Here is a 24,460-nt window from a genome sequence, read left to right as displayed (position 1 = left end):
TCCTGAGTTCCATCCTTGGGACATACAAGATGAAAGGGAAAAAAATGAGTTCAATTCCCATGGATTATCCTCTGAACATCACATGCTCACGTACACATATGCACACTTGAACACACACATGCATGCACACTAAATGTAAATATAATTTTTAAGAAACAGCTAAAATTAAGTCAAAGTTCATAAGAATTATCTTAATCTTTTCCAAATTCAAGTGGCCCAGCCAATTCCACACATTTAACAGTGACACTGTGAGGCCCACACATGACAGACAGTGACACTCTGGGGCCTGCACCTCTGACAGTGACACTCTGGGGTCTGCAACTCTGATAGTGACACTCTGGGGTTAAGCTCCTAAGAGCCCTTGGAAGACACACTTATCCTAAGTGTTTCAGGAAAGCCAGCTGTCTGGTTTGTATCTGTGAATGGTAGGCAGAAAATCAAGTCACCCTCTGTAACAATAAGTCTTTACGCCAGGCCGCCCGAGCCCTGCCACCATGTGGATGCCCTAAATAACACAGAGAGTCTTATATTAATTACAACACTGTTGGCCAATGACTAGGTTTTCTTATCTGATAGCTCAGTCTTAATTATCAACCATAATCATAAGACTTACCTTATGGAGGATGCCAACAGAAAACTTCTATCTTCCTGGGATCACATGGCAGCTTCAGAGCAGAGAGCAAGAGGAAGAGGAAGAACAAGAGGACGATTTCCTTCTTGTCCCTGCTTATAATCTGAGGCTGCCTGCTGTGTCACTTCCTGCCTGGATTACAAGACTTCTTTACTTCATTTCCCAGAATTCTCCTCGACTCCTAGTCCTGCCTAACTTGCTCCCCTATTGACCAACAGTGCTTTACTCAACAACCAATAAGATAAACATACACAGAAGGACATTCCCCCATCAACCCTCCATATTATCAGCATGTGTGATGGGAGCACACAAAACCACTCACTCTGTCTTTGCCCTGTAATCCCTGGTCCCACACCATTCCCTCAAATTTCCAATCTGGTCTACTCTCCTCACCACACATATGTTGGATCCTATAAAATATTCATGGCCAAGACATGTGTTCAATTAGTTATATCTAATGGGGAATGTCCTTCTATATATGTTCATCTTATTGATTGTTGAATAAAGTACTGTTTGACCAATGAGGCAGCAAGTTAGGCGGGACTAGGAGTTGAGGAGGATTCTGGGAAATGTAGTAAAAAGAAGGCTTGTGGTGCAGGCAGGAAGTGACATAGCAGGCAGACTCATATATAAATAGGGACAAACAGGAAGTGGTCCCTTTTCTCTTGCTCTTCCTCCTGGTCTCTGCTCTGGAGTCACCATGTGACCCCAGGAAGACAGGACGCTTCCGCTGGCATCCGATAAGTCTTATAAAATACATAGATTTTGATAATTAAAACTGAGCTAGCAGATGAGAAATCCTAGTCATTGGCCAAGCAGCATTTCTACCTAATATAAGTCTCTGTGTGTCACTTGGGACCATAACGTGGCGGCAGGTAGAACTTGGGTGGCCTGACGGAAAGCGCCCAGGTGGCGGCAGGGCTTGGGCAGATGGAGTAAAGACTTATCATAACATATATCAAATGTTTTATTCATATTAATAATGATAAATTATCTGTTTACATTGAAATTTGGATACCTATGCTGTGTGCATAATCCACATATATATTTGCACACTCATATGCACACCCATATATACATATAAACATATCTACACACTCATACGCACATATGTACACATATTCCCATACACATATACAGGCATATATACAAGCACACATATGTACATACAGAAATACACATATACAGAGACATTCATACACAACACATACACACATACACACACACACAGTCACATACACACACAACTTGGGGCACAGAGATTAAAAAACCAGCAGGAGAATGTGAAAACATGAAGTGTGGCTGTTAGGTTTGTATGTAAAGTGCCCTCAAAGGCTCACATGTTGAAGGCTTGGTCCCCAGCTGGTGACCCAACCATTGAGGGACAATTAGATCAACTTTCTGCCATGTTAATCCACTGAGAGGTTAAAAATTGGTTGCTGTAGGGAAATAAGGGACACTCTCAAAAGAGGGTCTCCTCAGAGGAGTGGGGTCACTGTAGGAGAGTTGCTGGCAGCCTTACCCCTCACGCCACCCTGCTCTCTCTCTCCTGTCCACCATGAGCTGGGCTGTTTTTCTTCACTCTATGTTCTGGCCTCTACTGCTCAGCTCCGCCCCAGGCCCACAGCATTGGAGTCAGCTGGCCCTGGGTCAAACCTCCAAAACCGTGAGCCAAAATATGTGTTTCTTTATTCATTTGGTACAGCAATGAGAAATGACTAACTCTGCCCCAGTCAGAGAAAGCAATTCTGACCTGCAAAGAGAAGAAGAGAGCCAAAGGAAAAGGACTGTGTCATCAGAGTGTCCATCAATCACCCTCGTCCCCACCCATGTCCCCAAGCTGCCCTTAATACAGTAAACTCGGCACATGCAACTAACCATGGCAGAAGCCTAGAGCATTTTGTCCGCTGATAGCAGCTCTAGGATGGAAACGCATCAGAGGTCATCCTTGGTGTCCTGTCACTGAGGCCACTGCATCAGAGCTACAAGAGAAAGACACAAGGGGAGGCCAACACTGAGCACTCTCTAATCCATGTGACAGCCAGGGCAGGACTGCAGAGCCTCAGTGCAAAGGGTTATTTCTTATGGAAGTCTTTCTGTTCTAATACTTCCTATTAAAAAATTCAACATGTCCCGTGCCCGCTCTGTATTCCTCGCCAGCAAGAAATACACGCAGGACACTCGGATCCTTCTGCAGACAAGCTTTAATGCATCTTACCAGAATGGAGACTGAGCAGAGACTGAGCAGAGACACTAAACTAAGAAAACCATCCCTTATAAAAGGCTGACCAGCCGCCTGGGACGTATTACCCTATGAATGGCTTCAGCTCCTCAGGCAAAAATGAGCCACGGGATAGGCAGAGATCAAAGGAATGGAGATTACCCAGCGCCTGTGAAGTAATTCACACCTTGGTGTCTTCAGGCAACATTATAATGCAGGAACCGGCTTCCTACATAATATTCTCATTGATCTATACAAATACTATTCTTAAAATCATGCTTAGATTTTTTTTTAATTGAAAATCAATTCTGTCATTGAAACTTGAATGCCAGATTGGACAGATAAAACCATCATAAAATAAATATCGGGGGCCTGGGATGTGTTTGCCTAGTAGACCTGAAGCCCTGGTTTCAGTCTCCAGCACCACATGGCCTGGGAAGGGAAGGGTGGTGTACGTACGTCCGTAATGCCAGCACTGGAGCAGTCCCAAAAGTTCAAGTTATTCCTCCACTACATAAAGGAGTTCAAGATCAGCCAGGGCTCTAAAAGGAGACCGGGAGAAGGAGGGAGACAGATATCCGTTAAAACTCAAAGAAGGGGACCCTCTCCTATGCTGCCCAGCTTCACGTGCCACCTTCATACTTTGTGTGATCCTGTCACCGGGCATGAAAAGATGTGTGACCAACTACCGTTGGAAAATTAAGTTTTGCCCTTGTTTGCTCTTGCACTCCCTACTGGAGTTGGCTCTCTACCCAATTCCAGCAAATGACATCTTTTTTAGCATACCTGTAAATGGGGCAAAAGAAAAGCTAACAATCTTAAAATTAAAGTCAGCAAAACAAGCGTCAGCCTTGTGCATGTGGTGAGATGATGGCGTTTGCCGTGCTCAGGCAGGGATGGTGGCATGAGGTCAGTGGGAAATGACAGTCCGGACACTCATAAGAGAGATCTTTGTCCTGAAGTTGGCATCACAGCCTCCAAGAGAACAGACTGTGGCCTTCACTCACAACAGCAATGTAAGCGTACCTAGTTCTGAGGGAGCCTGCTCTGAACAAAGACAGAACACTAGGTCAACTGCTCAATATAGATGGATCATCAGGGGTCATTCTGTCCTAGTTAAATCACCCCAAGGCCATCCTACCAACAAAACCACCTCTTCAGCATCACGGGTCACCTGAGCATTGATTAAGAGGAATAGGGCTCCAGGAAATCCTCCCAGCCCATTACCAAGAAACCCAGAAAAAACCCATGTGTTGAGAGGTTCAGTCCACAGCTTGGTACTGCTGTGGTGGAAACTTCAGGAAGTAGCGCCTCCTGAGAGGTCTTAGGTCACTGGGGAGTTCCCCCAAGGTGATTCTGGTGGGACAATTTCTCTCCTCTTGTTTGCTTCCCAACAGACAGAAGGGGAGCAACTGAACTCCACAGCATGCTCCTACCATGCTGGGCGCGCTCGCACAGTGCTGGGCACGCTCACACCAGCTGGACAACCTCACCACAGCCCCAAAGCAACAGGGCAGACTGACCATCAACTGAAGCCTCCAAAACCCTGAGCAGAGGACACTTTCTTCTTCCTTTGTTAATCCTCTCAGGCACTTTATTACAAGTAACAGAAAGCAGAACTCGCTCTCCAGAAAACACCTTCACAACCGGCCATCCTACAGTTCCCAGATCCCACACTCCTGTTTCTAGACTGTTCTTAGTGTTTACGCTAGAGAAGTTTCCCTTCTGGAGACCACCAGAAAAGGCTCCTCAACTCTCCCTCCCAGATGGCTATAAAGTTGGGCAAGAAGTTGTGGAAAATGATGTTTTGCAGCTAATGCCAACAAAGTGAGGGACAGAGGCCATTGGTGACACCCACACAGGGCTGCAAGTATTCAGACCTGCGCTCTTGATCATTTGTTCTCTGTCAGCAAAATACCTAGTCAACAATGGGGTGCCTGCCTGTTTCAAATTATTGCTCTGTAACCACGAAATCTGAACCTATAGTTTATGAACAAATCATGTGTAGGGCATCTATGTAAAGTCATTTAACTGACAATGTTTGAAAGCCAGCTTCCTCTAAGCGTGCCCCACAGCAAACTGTGCCCTGGTTACAAACGAGATGTCTTATTTTTATTTAGTAACTCTGGTTAACTGAATTGCTTTTTAAAAAGAAATGCTTCTAAAACTAATATTTACTTGCCCTTCCAGATCTGTTCTAATTGGCTTTGTGAAATCAATGGCCCCCTTGATAATTGATAAAAAAGAGTGTCTCTTTTCCCCTGTGTTGGCAATATCTTGGTTTAAATAACTGGACAGATAACTCCTTCACAAATATGAAAAACAGATTTTCGGAAACAAGCTTATTTTATTAAGCCATGTTATTTAATTTTATCTGACATTTGAAAGTCATTTTTGCTAGTAAGCCCTCCACATTAATACCTTGAGTTCACATAGAGTTTAACAATATGAATTTCCTATCAGAGAAAAGTACAATGTATGTTTGGCAGAGGCCAAGTTCATGAGGAATTAACAGTTATCAAGCTCCAAAGGCAAACAAATTATCTGAATTCCTCTCTTGCCAGCTGCCACGCATCCAATTTGCACTTGGAGAATCTGCCTCTTTCTCAGGTTCAGGAAAGGAGGGAGGACTAGATACACGTCTGTGCCCAACGTCATTGAATACAATCATCGGCAGGCATGCAGCCGTCACCCAGAAGGACAAAGTGAATTGGCTTGAAATAAGGTTCATATAAGAAATCATCTCGGATGCTCCATGAACATAAGTTACTTTTATGTGCGTAAGTAGGCGTGATGAGTAAGCCATGTCCAAGTAGAAAGTAAATGGATTCCCTTAAAAAAAAATGTGTTTGATGAAAACTGGCTGTTCCTTCTTAGTTTTTCTACTAATAGGTATTTTAAGGTGGGGTTAGAATTTTAAAATGTAGAATTTAAGCAACAATGTAAACAGTAAATATCAAACAACCATGAGGAAAAGTGCTCTTGCTCATTGTAAATATAAATCACGTGAAAGTACACTTTGAGCGGACTGTTTTTCTCCATAAAGTTGTGTCCTTTTGGGAAATTCCAACTCAACTCAGCACAAGTATTCATCCCCCCCCCCCCCGTGTGGCTCTGTGGTCCCTGAGGAGTGATTCTCCACACCTCTCATGAGCCTCAGGCAGAACTAGTACACCTCTTCTGCCTCCTGCCTTAAAGCATCGCTCCTTCATGGGCCTGAGGGTGGGGCAGGCTCCCAGAGTTCAGCCAACTACTGTGTCCTCCACTGGGCCCTGTGATCCCTGGGGTAAGGGATTCCGTGTCTAGGTCAATGCCTGGCATCTCACTGGTACCAAGAAAATGCAATACATAAATGAAGGAATAAAGATTTTATCATGGTAGTTTGGGTTCTTACGGGTTTATCAAAGATCACTCAGTTTATCCAGAAGCATCGCTAACTGGCAAGTTCTATACATCCTCACATCTGTCACCTTGACTAATTTTAGTTTGGTTGTTCTAAGTTCTGGGCTCTCTGACTTCAGAAGGGAGGACCCAGACACTTCCAAGCCCCTGATGTGTTCATTGATACACTACATAGTGACTGACTCGGGGCAGAACCAGGACAGCATGCTTGATGACATCTTAGTTGGTAGGTAAGCTGTTCAAACTGCTCCCCATGGGTGATTAATAGTGCCCCCAGATGGACCCTAGTCTGTAGAGCAACAAAAGCTCTGGGCCTGAAGAAAGAATAAAGTAGTCCACTAGAGGGATGTGTAAAACACCCCAACTCCATGAGGATTGCATTGCCAGGGCCCACACCCTCAGAAGCAGGCCAGGCAGTGTCCACATCCCATGGTCCTATGGTGAGACTTACTCAAGCTCTTTAGAGATCGATCCAGATAGATGGCTGGGATCATCCCGGATGTGAGGGTCCCTGAAAAGGAGGTGAGAGTGAACAGCGCAAGGACTGGGTCAGTATGCTCAGCTCCACAGCCCTCGGGGAGCACAGGAAGACCAGAGTAGAAAAGGCAGATGCAGAAGATGAACCCAAAACAGTGAGCGAAGCCAACCAAGGACAATGATCCATAGTGCTTTCCCACCATCCTACCTGTAGCCTTCATGAACGGCCACATTAGACTTCACCCACCCCCAGCGTCACTCAAAAGCACTCCTCAGTCTTAGCGTGATGTTAGGTAGCTGTCTTGATGACATTTCCACAGATGCAGTTTGGAAAACTGTCTGCACATGGCCTGGGTTCACACTGCCACTAGGTTCACACTGCCTCCAGGTTCACACTGCCTCTATCACGTCTGAACGGAAACCAAGATTGAAGATGAGCTTGTGAACATGACCTGTTTCTTAACGGGTCAATCTCTTTCTTCATGAGAGGCGGGGTGAGGGAGAGGAAACAGAGGATGAGTGAGCACACAGGAGAGGTTCTGTCTCCATCACAGTGACACATGGCCCGTGGAGGCTACTGGCACGGCATTTCTACAGGACCAGCCTTTCATCTCACACACAGCTGTCCTTGACCCAGCTAAGCAGAGCAGGGCACACTTTGTCCTGACATCTGTGATGCTTTGGTCCTCATCCACTTCTTCTGTGATCTACTTAATGCCCTAGCATGGATGCTTTTTGATTCTCTCTCCGTGCCTCCACTCCAAGACAAAAACTCCACCCCAATACAAAAAAAAAAAAACCTGCCTTCATTTGGGAACTGGAAACTCGATCCAACGTAAAAAAGGAATCCAACACAAGAGACAACCTGAGGCCTGTGGTCACAGCTTTGGCTGAGGTGGGGGTGGTGCTAGAACAATGACTCAATCCAACATGTCTGATACCTAATTTTCAGGAAGACACCATTTACTGCTTCCAGGAATTACATGGTGAGGAATCAGGCCACAGAGAAGGAATCCCCTATGCTTTATCTTAAGCAAAACAGAGAAGTCAGAAAGTAATTGGACTTGATCAAACGAGAGATAAAAGGGGGAAGATAAAAGAAGCAAAAGCTCAAATCTAAGACAACAGTATGGTTGAGGGGCATTCAAGCAAATGGAACAAGAAATGGCCACCACACTCTGTCAACAGAGGTCTTCTACTGAAACCAGCGCGTGGCTGCAGAGACCATGGGTTGGCTCCTTGCCCCCTTTTTGGGGCCATTGTACCTGAGTCACCAGCAGGTACGGGAACACTAGTGGCCTCTGCCTCAGTGCGGTCACACAAGCAATACAGAAACCACTTTTGGCTAGGCTGCAAATGAGCATAATGGAAAGCAAATATTATTAAAAAGACCATCATTTTTAGTGATTAAAATAATCCAGGGCAGGAAAAAAATTTCTCCCATAAGTTTCTAAGTTCTCATTTATCATCGTTTTGCCGCAAGAAGCCAGAGTAATTTTATTTTTCCTGACTTCTATTAAAAAGATCAATACATATGATTCCAAAGAGTCTCTGCTTACGAAAAGATGGAGCGGGCCCGTAATCACATATGAAAGTATTGGCTGTCATTAGCAGGAAGATTGATCTGAAAAGACAGCCAACCCAGCGTGAAAGGACTTAAAAATTTCCATGGGGCTGCCCAGCAACTTTCACCTTCCATAATTAAATCCAGATAACAGATTACTGTATCAGAGGGAAGGGTGGCATTGAGGTATTCCATAGATGCCCTCCTTAGCAAAAGCAATACTGGATTTCTCAATAAGGGCTTTCATTGGTGCACAGTGTTTCAACGCAGCCCAACAACCCAAAGCCATTGTTCAATGTGCACTGAGCCCAGGTTGTGGGACAAGAATCTGATACCCATGGTATCACAGGCCTTCATGAGTTCACGTGGCCCGTCCAGTCTCAGAAACAGAGCTAAATAACATCATTCAAGCAAATGGCCCAGGCTTTGCCCATGAACAGGGTGTCTTTCCAGTTAGCATGATCCTTGATGCTGATCATGTGAAACTCCCAAGAGCTGACTCCGTGGGCCCGCACAGGGATTGCTTCACTGCCTAGCTCACCTTTCCAGAAACTCACAGTGCCATCAAAGTGCTCGCTATAAGCCAAGATGGGATTTTTATGGGTCCTGGAGAGCCAGGTAAGCTTGGAAATTCAGACTTGCGGTCTGAAAACATTCTACACTGAGGGTATGGTTTTGGTACCCTTGTTCCACACACCAAAGGACAGCATACCCACACATGAAAGTGTGTGCCGTTTATATTGAGAATGTCACAGAATGACTATCCAAAGTCTGTTGATTTAATAAGTGTTTTGGTTTGTAAGCAAATTATAGTAACTTCTTGCACTTTTTTTGGAAATTAATTGTAGAAAAAATTCGGTATCTGCTTCTAGATACAGTAGATAAGTAAAAGTTTCATTCACACACACAAAAAAGAAAGTTAATAAACAATATGCATAGGTGACTGGGAACAAGTGCTCTTAGGCAAACTTTAGCCTGGACATCCTCAGGTCACTGAGGAGTTTATCACCTGCGCACCCCTTTGTTTACTCCTCTGTTTGCAAAAGTCTGGGCATCCCACAACTGTTGTAACAGTTCACAGTTCTTAGCCATGGGTCATACTGTAATGAACTGAAAGCTGGGGCTGAAGAAAGACCTAGAATCACATGGTCTGTGAGTGGGCGTTGCTTTTATGTCTGCAGCTACTGTTGACAGAGGACTCCAGCCCGGCTGGAGAGGTCGAGAATGGCAGCACACCCTCCCACTCTTCTAGAGTCCTTGTGTGCTTTCTCTAGCTCCCACACAAACCCCAACGCCATGGCTCCTACCAGGCACAATCATGCACACAAAGCAAAACCATGTTCCTCCATGTCTCAAACAAAACACCAACTCTTGAGTTTATGAAAATACCAGGGTTGTTCATGCTTTTGGAATGCCCTGTAATAGCACTATCAGGTAAATTCCTCTGAAGACAGGGGACAGGAATAAGACCCAGGAGTTATTTTTAGCTATTCAGACTTAGTAAATTCTTTTCCATTTTCAGCTGACAGGATTATTTTTTCTTGCAACTAAAAAAAAAAATCTCCATTTTACTAATGAAGTCAATATTTTTAGAAGAGGGAGAATTATAATTTTTTCCATGTGTTCTTTGTACAAGACTCTGTGTAAATACATGTGTTCACGCTGGTGATGAGGGCTTGTCTTTCTTTTTTTAAAGCAATTCTCCTTGTACAAAGATCAAGATGAAGTCATACTAGGCCATTGTGACTTTCAAATGCATGAAAGCTAATAAGACTGGCATGATTTACAGAAACTGTGTGCCCTGGTTCTAAAGAAGGTTCTAGAAGACTATTTGAGTCATAAAATGCTACAATAAACAGACAGCAGTTGTTTGCTGATGTTTCTACGAATGCTTGATGACAGGAGAATCTGCCACCAGGTATCCAGCCATCCTCTGTGTTAGTCTGTGTTGAGACAGTCTTTCCTTGGCCAGGAGCTCACCACTTAGGCCAAGCTAGCCAGGAGCCTGAGGATCTGCTGCTTCTGCTTCCCCCATGCTGGAATTAAAATGCTTTCCACCAAGCCTGATTTTTTCACATGGGTTTTGGGTAGTGGGATCAGGTCCTCCAGCTGTGTGGTAAGCCTGTTACTGACTTATCCATCTCTCCAAACCGTCATCCCTATTTCTAACTATTCATTCTGCCCATTAATTTAGTAGAAATAGTATTTTTTTAGGCAGCATACAATAGGTGGAAACAAACATTGTACTAAACTCCCCTAGCTAAAACAAATCCAAGAATGATTTATTTAGTAAATGAAATCAATAAAATATTTTTAAGTACTCAGGCTCAATGTCAATTTGTCCTGTAAAGAATATTGATAGGAATTAATGGTTTGTTTGTTTGTTCTGAGAAAAAGACGAGCTTTAAACCACACCCAGCCGGCCCATCATCAGCTGGCTTCCCCAGTTTATGATACCCAGCCACAGCAGTTAAAGCTGCAGGTTCCACTGGGACCTGAGCGTCTGTGTCTTTAGAACCTTTACCAATGCTCAGTGCTGGCTAACTGTATGTCAGCTTAACACAAGATGAAGTCATCTGAAAGGAGGGAACCTCCATAAAGAAAACGCCTCCATAAGGTAGGCAAGCCTGTTGGGCATTTTCCTAATTAATGGTGGATGGGGGAAGGCCCAGCCCATGGTGGGTGGTGCTATCTCTGAGCTAGTGGTCCTGTGTTCTATAAGAAAACAGGCTGAGCAAGGCAAGGGAAGCCAGCCAGTAAGCAACTCCCTCCATGGCCTCTGCATCAGCTCCTGCCTTCTGGTTCCTGCCCTGCTTGAGTTCCTGTCCTGACTTCCTTCAATGATGAGCAGTGATGGGGAAGCTTGAGCCAAGTTAACCCTTTCCTCCCCAAGTAGCTTTTGCTCATGGTGTTTCATCACTGCAAAAGTCACCTAAATTTAGATGTACTCCTTCAGCCCACTGGCATTTGAGACTCTCCAAGCCAAATGATAGCTGATTCATCCCATGGAGTCACAAACACCACAGCTGAAACTTCAACCAGAAAAGATTCACCACCGCACACTCCAAATCACCTACCAGCCACTTTGTTTCATTGTCTCTGCTTTGCTCCCTCCAAATTCTAAATGATAGCATCCATGTCCGCGAAGTTAAATAAATTACAAAATCCCAAGATGCCGAAATTGCTGAAATGAAATTCTGTATTTTAATTATATATTAATATGATGGCTGCTTGGTGTTTCACCATCTAAACGTGGAAAACTCTCAGAAGACATTTCAATGGCTTCAGTCTTCTGACAACTCCCCATCACCAGTGGCTCAGCACAAGCAGTCACAGGTCAGGTAACAGTCACAAGTGCCAGCAAGAGAAGTGTTGATAGGAAGTGTCAGGCCTAGCAGAGTATTTAAGTCTCTGGTCTCCGAACACAGGGATGGATTAATACCACTGTCAAAGACCACGGCCCATGAACACATACTCCCATGCCCTGCCTTTCTGCCATGGGATGATGGAGCAAGGAGACCTCACACATGTCTCCTTGATTTGACCCCTGGGACAAAGTAACACCTGACTGTTATTTTTTCATAACCTTCTCACTCTGAGTTAGTCTCTTATGGCAGCACAAAGAGATGAAGACAGAGGCCAAACTGTGAGTTGCTGGAGCTTACCTGTCTGCCTCCCTCCCTCCACCACAGCTGTCTTTGTCCTCTGCATGTCCTCACTGCACAGCCGTGATGCTCACCACAACGCCTGTGTTGTTTTTACACTGATTTACACTACCTATGGAACCCACTCACCTGATGGCTGCTCCCCATGATGCATTCACTGAATCCTGGTCTCCAGAGCTTTCTTCCCGATCTTTCCCAGTAAAATCATTCTCTGCTGTTTTCCATTCTTAAGAGGCCGGCTGCTACTACCTGCTTATTTTGTTGGACTCTGCCTGGGAGAAGTGTGACAGCAAACAACAGTGTCCTGTTGTGTCTGGCCCTGGTCTGGGGCAAAGAGAGAAATGGATCTTAAGCTCCAGATCCCAATGCTTATATCCTGTGTTCTTGAGAGAATTTCCCCTAAGTTATGCGTCAACAAGGCCCACAAAGACAACCAGGCAAAATGCCAGAGAAAGGTGCTCAGTCCTGGGGGGATTCAGAGGAAGAGAGCTCACATCTGCCAGGACATGAGCCTTAGACACAATACCACAGGGGGTGCCCTACAGTTCATCCTAAATGGCCCCTTGGGGTGGCTGCACTTCAAATAAGATAGATATATCCTCCGCCACTGCCTCTGGAAATGAAAACTGTGTTCATGTGAGCACAGGCCACGTTGATTTTTTTCTCCTGGCTAGATCTTGTGGCAGTGAAGTCATTCTGATGTCAGTAGCAGTGGGCAACAACCATCGTCACTGTCCCTTCAACTAGACTTGAGTCAATGAGATTTGTGTGAGTGTCAGGAACCCTGTGTGAATGGGCCTTCTGATGGTTGGTTTTAAATGACATTTTTCCATAATCTAGAACCAGAGAGAGAGAGAGAGAGAGAGAGTGTGTGTGTGTGTGTGTGTGTGTGTGTGTGTGTGTGTGTGTCTCAGTTGAGGAATTGTCCATATCAGGTTAGCCTCTTGTCAATGTCAATTTGGGATTGTCTTGATTATTATTAATTGACCCGGCCCACTGTGGGTAGCATCATTCCCTAGGCTGAGTCCTGAACTGTGAAAGAGTGAAGGAAGCTGCTGAGAGGAAGCAAGCAGGCAGTGTGAACGTGTTCATCTCTCTCTGCTTGGCTACAGATGTGATACGACTAGCTGTTTGAGTTCTTCCTTTAACTTCCCCCAAAGATGGACTACAACCTGGAATTGTATGCTTCAATAAACTCTTCCTCCTCTATGTTGATGGGGGCGGATCAGGATATTTGTCACACAGAGACAGAAATGTGATCAGTTCAAGCCTTCAGGTGTGTGGCCCATATGTGATGCAAGCTAACCCAACACTTCCCTGGCTACAAGGGAATAGGTGACCCATTGAGATTTCTGTGAGTCAGGCTCCATGATAAGATTGAACCACATGGTCTTACTTACTGAGAGCTGAGAGCATAGATAACCACACAGACGCTAAACAAGCAGCATAGATGAAGGCTGTGGTTTCTTCACAGCTGCCACATGGTGATCTTACCCTGCCCCACGATTCTGGGCTGTACTGCTCCATGGAAGAGGATATGACCCCTGTCTTCACACTGAGTATGGGTTGTAGATATTCTTCTGTGTTCCATGAAAGTACCCCCTTTCCTCATACAGTCCTTACTCAGTCCCCACAGCCACTGCGTCAGGCAGGCATTGTCATCCTATACAGAGCCCAAGATCACCTAGGGTGCTGTGGAGCAGAGGCCAACCCTCACTCTCAGTAAGTACACTGAGACAAGCCCGGGCTGCATGAAAATCTCCCCAGAGGGCTCTAGCCGGCAGTAGAGGAACTGCCGCCCAAGATCCTGTGACCCAGAGACAAATGAGCTATTTTTCTTATGCAGACCAATTAAGAATATAATTTGATTGAGATGCTACATTAGCTTCAGAATCCCTCAAAAACATGCAAAAATATTTACATAATAGGATGTTTTTTTCCTGGCTCCAGGTCACTAATATATAAGCGTTTCTGCATATAAAGTTCACAGTCTTCAAATTCTTTGTAAGGAGCTGTCTTACAATGAAATCTAAGTATATCTGCCAAGTTCTCAAGAAGATTATTCATTGATCATTCAGTGTTTTTTTGAAACTACTTGTTGGTAAATCCCTCTTTAAGGGACCATGAATAATCACTTGAGGGTAAGAAATACACTAAACCAAATGCCAATCCACTGCCAACAATTTACAACAAAAACAAAATCAGCTTCGAAATCCAAACACCACACAAATGAAAACAGGGGCTTTTGTTCTTGGCCTTCAAGTCAATTCTTTGGTTTTCTTTTAGCTCTTGAAAATAACAACTGGGGAAATTAAGCATATTTATAGACAGTCTAATTTTACCCTTTCTTGTAATGCTGATTCCAAGGTGGTTTTATCAACAGTCACAGTGAAAGTGGAGAGGATTTCCAAAGTTGTAAATTCTATTGGAAATGAGTTACAAATAAAGAAAGGTCCACAAACCATTCTTGGAAAAGATACCAAAGCTTAGCCTAACCCCTGAAGGGTGTGAACCTGGAATAACAGGGACATGTGCTTCCAAATGTTATCAAGGGGTGCTTAAGATTATCTATGTGCTTGCATCTGTGTGTGCTCACATGTATGTGCACATGTATGTTCAGATGGTCTCAAAAACCAGAAGAGAGCACCAGATCCCCTGAAACTGGAGTTACAGGCAGTTGTGAGCCACCCAACATGGGTGCTGGGATCCAGACTCTGAACAGCAACGTCTCTGTAGTTACACAGAGTGGGTCAATCCCAGCACACTTAATTCAGTCAGAACTCTTAGATTGCAGCCATGTGTCTGCACTAAGTACCCCAAGATATCTTTGAGTCATCACTCCAACCTATGTTTGTTTTTACTCATTCAGAAATGATACATAAAACATTCCAGGAAAAGAATGCAAAAACAACTCATCTGTGAGGCCATCGTGGAAAAAGGAAGTGATAATAAATAAAGACACAACAACTGAATTGTCCTTTCCCTCAGGGAATTTATCATGCAAATGCCTTGTATGGGACTCAGAGATCTGTGTTTAGGGAAACAAGCTGAATAAAATGTGGCCATGTCATCAAGGCACTCACCACCCAGGCTACAGAGCGGTGTAATGATAAGTCTTTCCGACAAGCTGCCTGAGCCCTGCCACCACGTGGGTGCCCAAAATAACACACAGAGGTTAATATTATTTACAATGCTGCTGGCCAATGGCTAGGATTTCTTATCTGCTGTCTCTGTTTTAAGTATCAATCATAATTATTAATCTATATATTTTATAAAGACTTATCTGATCAAGGATGCTGGCGGCATGCATCCTCTCTTTTCAGGCTCACATGGTGGCTCCAGAGAAGAGAGCAGGAGGAAGAGGAAGCAAGTGATTCCCTGCTTGTCCCTACGTATATTCTGAGTCTGCCTGCTATGTCACTTCCTGCCTGGATCACAAAATTTCTCTTTACTACATTTCCCAGAATCCTCCTCAACTCCTAGTCCCGCCTAACTTGCTTCCCTATTGGCCAACAGTACTTTCTTTATCAACCATTAAGACAAACATACACACAGAAGGACCTCTCCCCCATCATCTCCTCTTTTCTGTCTAAATAAAAAGAAGGGTAACTTATCTTTTATAATAACTAAAGAAAACTATAACCATAATAATCTGTCTTCAACTCCACCAAAGACCACAAAGGATAATATATAAACTCTAGAATTGACAGAGACATCTCGCTACCTGGACAGTCACCCACAGTTCCTCGGTAACGTTGGGGCACCCATCTTTAGCCTATAGGCCACAGTGAAGCAGGAAATTTTAAACTGTCCGCCTACATTGGCAGTTTGTTAGTCATTTTTCTGTGGGTCCTGTAGAATGTCTGGCAGATTCTTCTATGGAGCAGGAACCCTTCAGGACTGTCTTGTTTTGTAAGTTCAGCAGTCACTTTCCTGTGGGTCCTGCATGTCCAGCTTATTCAGCAACAAGCAGTCCAGGCAAGAGCAGTTTCTTACCCAAATGGCTAATCTTGCCATGTTGAAGGCAAACTCCATAACGAGTTTCTTCAATGCCCATCTTCCTCTTTGAAGTAATTGGTGTGCCAGGAGCAATTGTGTCTCACTGCCACGAAAAACCCTAAACCATTTAAATGCCATATATTCTGTGGGTCTCTGAAAGGTTTGAAGAATATTTATCCATCTCAAATATATCTTCGTATATCTAGAAAACCTAACTAACCTAAATATAAGTTATGACTATTATAGTTGACTAGATAATTTGGATTTAATCATGAATTACATTTTAAAAGATCAGTATAAACATAATACCAAACAAAAGGAGAAATTTACATATAACAAAATTAACCTTAAATTTGTATCAATAAATGAAAATCCATACCAATGTAAAGTATTCATTTCTATATCCTATTCCCCTTTTTTCCTTTAAAAAGAGATTGACTGTGATCATTACCATTTATCACCAACGCCATTTAAATGAAAACATTTATAAACAATATTTGGGAATTTGGGCGTCATTCATTCCAAACTGCTTCCTGCTGGTTGGGGGCGATGTCCATACCATGGGGATCAAGTTAAAACACAGAAATCTGGCCATAGTCATCTATGGCTGCATCATCTCAGCTATTTTGGATGTAGGATCAGTTGGACCACTGCTTCAGGGGGTCTTGCTTGATCAAACAATATTAGTCTGGAAGGAATCCATAGCTTTCCACTTTCTGTGGAAACACAAGCAAAAACTCTTTCCCCAAGCTTGAGAGAGTGGCTTACACTTTCCAGCTCACAACACAGCCGGGTACATCACAGGTTTCTAGGAAACAGCAACCATGGAAGACTGTAGCACTCTTCCTGGGGCAGGGGAGACAAACGCTTCACAGAGGAGGAGGGTACTTTTAGGAGTCTGAGTCCCTGCAGCCATGGATTGGGGCAGTTGTTTGTTTAATCAGTCCCTCTGTGGCCTTCTGTTTATGCTCATTGAATACCCTTCTGCTACGAGCCCATCATGCCCCACATATTTACAAATCTCCAAAGCACGTCCTGGGCTTAACACATCCTGCCTGGGGTCAGCATGGTGGCCGGATCCCTCTGAATGAATGCACAAGATGGCCAATCCCTGCACAAAGGGAGCCATCAATATGTCCCCTTCCACCCTCTGCCACAGCCACATTATGATAAGCAGATTAGTAAAAATGGGTTGATTTACAAGAGAGAGTTAGCCAATAATAAGCCTAAGTCATTGGCCAGACAATTATAAATACATATTAAGTCTCTCAGTGGTTATCTTATAAGCAGCTGCAGGACCCGGTAGGCAGAGGAAACTGGTCGAATGAGACCAGGCTAAGCAGAGAAAACCTTCCCTTTATAGTACTGGGCTTAGAGAGAAGTTTTACAACACTGAGGACACATGATTCTGCCACCCTGTTGCCCTGACCCCAATAGGATGTCTCTCTCATCTCTGTGGCCCAAGACAGCTCATCACCTTCTCCCTCTCCAAACCAGAGAAGAGGGAAAAGGAAGGAAGGCAAGAAGTCCCCCACCATCAGCAAGGAAAGAAGCCAAAGGTGCTCTCATTAACCCTGCTGGGGGCCATAACCTATCCAGGTCACCCTGGCCACCATTGGGAAGATCAAGTCACAAACTCAGCTAAAAGTGAGGATTCTGTTGCAACAGAGGAGCTGAGAAATGAACATGGAGTTGGCTGAAAGTCTGGTAGTCAGGAGAAGTGATGAGAAGAGCTGGAAGAAGCAGACAGGGAGCATATCAAATCAAACCAATGTCTGCCAACTTTTCAGAACCTCCACCCAAGTATTTATGGCCTGCCATGCCCGATTTTCTAAGTGTCTTTAATCAACAGTGTCAAATTGCCTTCACTCAGGTCCCCTAGCCTTGGCCGTGGACTTTGATTTTGATTGGAAAATAATCTGCTGCCAATTTTTTCAAATATGGCCAGCATAATAGGCAGCAGGCACAAGCTGATTGCCCAAGCTCATTGCTGCGTGTTAGAAGTTGAAGACTTGGGGATGTGTGCTAAACAGCAGAGTTCCTAACACAGTAGGGAGGGTGCCAGCATGGTGCAGACTGGGACAGTATGGTGGCCCTGTGCTCTGTGAGTGAATTCACACATTAATAGACGTGCTGACTCAAGCGCATGTGACAACTGTGCCTTGCTGAGAGTTCAGATGTTGGAGAAAGCCTAAGCCTGAAGGGACAGAGATTTGGGGTGATTCCTGCACTCCAGCTATCTTCCTGACAGAGTCAGAATTGACCTCCAGTGCAGGAAGTGGACCTTAGAATAAGCTCCTCTCATTTTCATAAGCCTAGGAGGGACCATGTGACATCCATTCCACGGCTGAGACACCAGGTCAGACCTTATTGCCTCTGGACAATGGCCATCGTGTGATTTACGGAGTGAAGGATCGGTACACTGCAGGCCTCAGACTCTGTTGCAGAGCGAGGGGTATTTCTAAGCATAAAGCTATGCAGCCCTTCAGGGGTGATGTCATAAAAAAAGGCATCAGACCGGTAGATGGCTGTCTCCGATGAACCGTAATCTCTAAAAATAGCCTCAGCTGCTCTCAATTTCTCAGAGCCAGAGTGAAACTGGAGAAGTGATGCTCATGTTCTTGGGAGTCAATATGTAACCTAACTTCTCCAAAACCAAGCTCAAATATAATCCGCTCAAGTTACATCCCCCAAGGGCACGTCAAGGAGTTTCAGGCTCTCAAAGCAGAGTCGAAGTTGATGTGGGGGTTGCTCCAAGGCTCAGTCTTACACACGTGGCAACACTCTTCACTCGAGAGGATCCCGGTCGCCTCACTGGCTTCTGTATGAAAAAGAAATGACAGTGGATACTGTCTTGGGAATAAGGATCTGTCCATTTGGTAATTTGCTAAATGCCCACTCTTTCTGCTTCTCATTTCTTCCTTCCCGGTTAGTACTTCACACATGTTGTGACAATCAATAAAAGAATGGAAATTCTCCCAGAATAAAACATGTAAAAATGGTGGAAAAATAAAGATTAAAAATACCTTTGGATGTTGATTTAATATTTTCTTGAAACAAATTTTTTGGAAAATGTTAGTTAAAAACCTAAATGTATCAAGGTAGCTACTCACACTGAGTATTGCAGATGGTGGTGCCGTGAACCCACAACCCAGGCTAGCTCAGATCATACTGAAAATACTGCCACTGATATACCAAGGGAGCCCCTGGAAGACTCAGCCTGCAGACAGCCTATCTCACTTCCACAGGCTTCTGGGGGTTTCCAAGTCTGACTGTGGAGATGTGAACACATGAAGGTAGCAGGTGTGTTCACCATTGTCTTGGGAAGAGATACTTTTGCTTTGGATTATTGTGGGGTTTGCTTTCACTCTCATTGCCCATTCTCATCAGGTTTTACCATCTCAATAACCATTTCTCTGTGTTCACCGAGACATGGGCCAAGAGCTGTGTCTGCTGCTGTGTCACAAATGTGAGTGTGTGACCAAATGCCAAGGTGGCTTACTGTTGTGCAAGAAGTCCCTGGGGACTACCAACGCCTCCGCCACATCCTATTGTCTATTGTCAGAACGCCTATTGTCAGATGACCTCAAGTTAGGGAAAACAGCTGACCTTATGCTCTGCACAGCAGGCTCTGCTGCTTGGGTCGAAAGAGGGGCTCTCTTATGCTAGGCAAATGCTCTACCACAAAGCTGCCCTCCAGTCTGCAGCAAACGTTTTAAGTATGTTAGCTCTTTCTCTATGTGACTCCACACAACCACTCAAAGGGAAGAGATGGAAAAGCTATGTGAACAATTTTCGGCTGTCAGCTACAATCTCCACGATGGCTTTAGATGAGGAGCTCAATACACTGTGAAGCTGTGTAGACGGAGTCGGGGCGGGCTGATGGGAGCACCCTGCTCTCTTCCCTCCCCCAACACTTCTCAGTCTTCTTAGAACACAATATTTAATTTTCCAATTTCTCCAGGCAAGCCAGTTGGGCAAAAGATTTGACCTTGATGGCTTCTAAAACCACTTTATGGCAATTTCAACATTCTAGGAAAATAATTAGAATATCCCAAAATTAGCAAAGGGAAGTCTTCCTTCCAGGAAGCCTGTCTGGTCACGCCCTGTGGATTTCCTCTGTTGAACAAAATCACCCAGTCTCCTCAGGAAGCCAGCGAGTTACAAAGGTGGAATGTCAGTGAGATACTTTACTGGGATCCATTTCTGTTTCCCTTCTTAGTGGAGCACTGAGGAATCCTATCTGTGAGGCCCATGGCCCATGGCCCATGGCCCATGGCCCATGGCCCATGGCCAGCTCGAGCTGCAGCCCCACACTGAGGATCCAGCACATGGCACAGCCACTCCACTTTTGCATTGTGTGTTGGATACTTTCTAATGAAGGTTTGCTCTGCCATACCTCCCTCTCACTGGAGGTCCTAACAGAGATCATTTCAAAGAAAAGAACCATTTAATGATTTCTACTGAGTGGCTCTCCTGAGCCGGTATGGGTGATGAGTTTCTCACTATAGATTCTGGTGATGAGTTTTTTCTCTGCTAACTAGCTTACTCTTGCATGTCCAAAGCTCACCACACCCTGCCCAGTAATGAAACCAAAGTCTTCAATATCAGACACAGGCCCAACTACCTAGTTCTTCCGCTTGCTCTGTCCTCTGTCAGTCACCAAATTTCATCTCAGCCTCATTTTCCCCTCCTACAACTTATTTCACAAGGACATCTCTGAATTAAATGACCGATGCTTGTAAAGTCACTAGCAAAGCACCTGGAACTACAAGGTGTGTTTACAATGACTGGTTAATGTTACTGTTCTCATGGCCACTCATACCTGTCTGCACTTTACAATAACAGAACATGCTTAATATTTCCCTGAGAAAAATCTTCCTACTTTTGAACTATAAGTTGACCCCTTGTGATAGATATAGATATAGATATATGTATATAATATCAAAGGAGAGTCATCTGCTTATTGCCAATAACATTGAAGAGATAATATCGGAAGTTATCTGATGCCAATTACCTCAGGATGGAACCTCTATATTTCTCCAAGATGCTCATATTTTTTAAAGCTCATTGTCACAACCTCACAGCCTGTCAGTCTGTCAGTCTGTGAGTCAGTCCCCACAAAACTCATTGGAAAGAGCAGCATACGTCAGCATACATCTTCGAGTCAGCTGAATACAACTGCATCAGGGAATAGGAAGCAGCCCACCTGGGGGTATCTGGGATGAGACGGTGAGGATGGAAGCCACTGCTCAGCCCAGCCCCAGCTGTGCCTGACCTGTTAGGCATGGGTTTGGTGCTTTCCCGCTCTCTATGAAGAAACACCACTTGACAGCTGCCATGTCCTAAACACTGCTCTGCATCCCAGAACGGGACCAAGGGGCACACAACGTGTAAGCCAAGTGCTGGCCCTCATAGAACCCACCTTTTGAAGCAGCCTGCCTGTGGGTAATAAGTAAATGGGAACCTGAGTCATGGACTTCTTTGGTCCCTACTTTTCAAACTTCCTAAATATTTATTGCTTCTCCCTGTTGTAATTGCTGTCATATTTTATTTCTTCCAGGAAAATGGATATAGCAATCTGACTACTGACGACTGAGAGACCTTCTTGGCTGTGCAGAAACATCGCCGGCCAAAGAAAGCTGGCTGTGGGAAACAGCATGACCAAGTGGTAACTTAAATCAAGTCTTCCAGCCGTTTGCAGAGGTGTGTACCACAGAAGATCACAGTAAGGCAAAAATGTTCCCTTAAACACAGAGTGCTTTGTTCCTAAACCTTCAGGAAGTGAGGGGAGCCGCCCAGGGCTAGACCTGTTTTGTAGGTTAAAGAAAAAAAAAAAAAAAAAAAAAAAAAAAAAAAAAAACACCACAGAAACTCGCAGTTGATCCCCGGAAAGGAGAGCCCTCAGCAGGCTCAGACTCCCAGTAGCTAGACAGAGACCAGACACCGTCTCCAGGAAAACCACAGTACGGAGAGTGGCACAAGGTCCTGCCCACAGCATTCCTCGGGACAGATAACTTTATCCAAAATTAAACAGAAACCATTGTGGGAATTTGAGTTTGGGCACAACATGAAACAGGTGTCTCATGTTTCTAAAAACTGTCAGCAACCATCCTACAATGGGCTCACCTGGGCGCAGGCCTTTCCTGAGTAAAAGGCATTCACTAGTAGTTGCTACTTCCCACCAGTCCCAGGCCAAAACACTCTACAAGAGCCCATGATTTCACTGATGACTTTGATCATTTTTAAAAGTACTGAATACAATACGTGAATTTTAATAAAGCCCCAAGGGTTATTGCTTTAGTGTATGAGAAACCCTTATTCAAGCTCTACTAAAAAACTAAAATTAATCCTAGATGATTAACACAGGAAAGAAAAATGAAACCTAACTCATAGACAGCATCTTCATCGTCCTAGATGAGGGTAGACTTTTTTTTGTAAAATTACAGAAACTCCCTGTGTTTCTGTTACTGTAACAAATATATGAGACAAATCCACTTAAGAAGAAGAAAGGTTTCCTTAGCTCATAGCTTCAGAAGTCTCAGTCCACAGCCTTCTGGCCCTATCACTTTGGACCTGTAGTGAGTTACATCAGAGCAAGTGGCTTGTCTCATAGTTACCTGAGAGCAGAGAAGAGGGGGCAGCAGAAACCCAATGACATAACTCCCTCCTGTCAGGCCCCATCTCACAAAGACCTCGTCACTTCCAGATAGACCCAGAAGTCACTAAGCTTTCAATTTATGAGCCTTCAGGAGATTTTCAAGATCCTGAGCATAGTCACCTCTAGTCCTAGAACCAAATAATAATAATAATAATGCATTGTATCAAAATTAAGAATTTTGTTCACCAGTATTAAAATAGTAAAAAATATAACCCAAAGCATACAAAAAGAGGTTTGTAACACATACCTCAACAAATAACTGATACCCATAACATATAAAGAGTTCCCAGAATCAATAAGAGGACAACTTAACAGAAAAAAAAAATGGGGAAAGGAACTCAATTTTATTAGTCATAAAGAAAAATGTGTCGGGAAAGACATGAGTCCCTTCATATAATGGAAGGAAAGAAGGAAGGAAGGAAGGAAGGAAGGAAGGAAGGAAGGGAGGGAGGAATCATACACAGCAGAGGGCTATAATCTGGTAAAAAAATACCTCATAGGATTACCCAGTAACAGAAAGCCTCGATGTAGACAGCAGATAGGAAGTGTTCACAGTGTGAACCCCTGGATCCCACCTTTGACATGCCGATCAGTATCAGGTGAGTCCTGGCTGTCTGTATTGTCACAACCCCCCGCCCCCACCGTGTTCTGACACTTAACACCTTTAGAGCCACAGTGCTGAAGCTCAGAGTTCACACACCTCACACCCAGGAACTGAATCCCAAAGTATGTCTAACAAAAAGAGGACAAACAGCCGTCAAATGCAATGAACAAGGATACCCAAAGCTTCACCCTCAGAATAAACAAACAGCAGAAGCCACCAGAATATCAACATCTGTATACTGCATAAACGTGTGGTGTGGTCACTGTTAAAAAACCATCCCCAATGAAGACAGGCAGTCTGCACGGCGTGCAGCAGGTAAATAAATGAACAGGAACCTTGCACATACAACCTCAAACAGATGATGCTAGACACAGATAAACCCCTGTGTGATCCCAACTGTATACAAGAGATGCCTCTGTGTGACTCCAACTGTATATAAGAGATGCCTCTGTGTGATCCCAACTGTATACAACAGATGCCTCTGTGTGACTCCAACTGTATACAACAGATGCCTCAGCATGAGTCCATCTGTATAAAGTACAAAAGCAGAATCAGAGGCAGCTGCTCCAAATCAAGGATTAGTTGAGATTGGGAGAGGCCAATGGGCAAACAGGAAAGAATGGGAGGGGCTCCAGATGTGGCCACAGTTTCTGTCTCTTGGGCTGTACACTTGAGATACAGGCCCTTTTCTGTACACGTCAATAAAAAAAGAGGGGCCTGGAGAGTTATCTCAGTGATTAAGAGCAATAGCTTCTCTTGCAGAGGACCTGGTCCAGTTTCCAGCACTCACCTGGTGGCTCACAACCATCTGTAACTCCAGTTCCGGGAGATTCCTAGGGCCTCTTCTGGCCTCTGTGGGCACCCTGCACACCCGTGGTGTGCAGGCCCTCATGCAGGCAAAATTAAAAAAAAAACAACAACACATACTATAAATGTCTTTTTAAATACAGAAAAATATAAATCTTTTAAAATGCTCCTAATTTGATTAAAATAATTCTTTTTAATTTCATGGTGTCTGATGACTCCTTTAGGTAAAATATTAGCATTAGGAAATTTGAAGCTACAGAACTGCAGGATCCTGATAACCACTCTGGGGGATGTCCAGCAACCCAAATGACAAGTAAAAGTTTAATAGGTCAAGTCCCAAAGCACACTCCCCTGAAAGGCTGCATAGAGAAGCTGAACCTGGCCCCCAGGGTCTGGCTGGGAAACCCAGCTGTGGGTGAAGGTCCTCAG

General features: G+C 44.3%; 1 long non-coding RNA gene across 2 annotated transcripts; it reads right to left on the bottom strand.

Annotated features, from left to right (window-relative positions):
• Positions 1-2,303: 2,303 nt before the first annotated feature.
• Positions 2,304-15,456, bottom strand: LOC113835640. Of its 2 annotated transcripts, XR_004769846.1 has the most exons (4): positions 13,455-15,456; positions 12,090-12,284; positions 2,510-2,613; positions 2,304-2,384 (listed from the first exon to the last, which is right to left on the bottom strand). It is a non-coding gene; the product is annotated as an uncharacterized LOC113835640 (long non-coding RNA). The 2 variants fall into 2 exon arrangements; XR_003485328.2 differs by having other exon boundaries at positions 12,090-15,456.
• Positions 15,457-24,460: the final 9,004 nt, after the last annotated feature.

The sequence above is a fragment of the Cricetulus griseus genome, chromosome 4 (genome assembly GCF_003668045.3).
Source record: "Cricetulus griseus strain 17A/GY chromosome 4, alternate assembly CriGri-PICRH-1.0, whole genome shotgun sequence".
NCBI lineage: Eukaryota > Metazoa > Chordata > Mammalia > Rodentia > Cricetidae > Cricetulus > Cricetulus griseus.
Note: the sequence above shows the minus strand (reverse complement) of the source record. Positions and strands in the feature narration are given on the sequence as shown.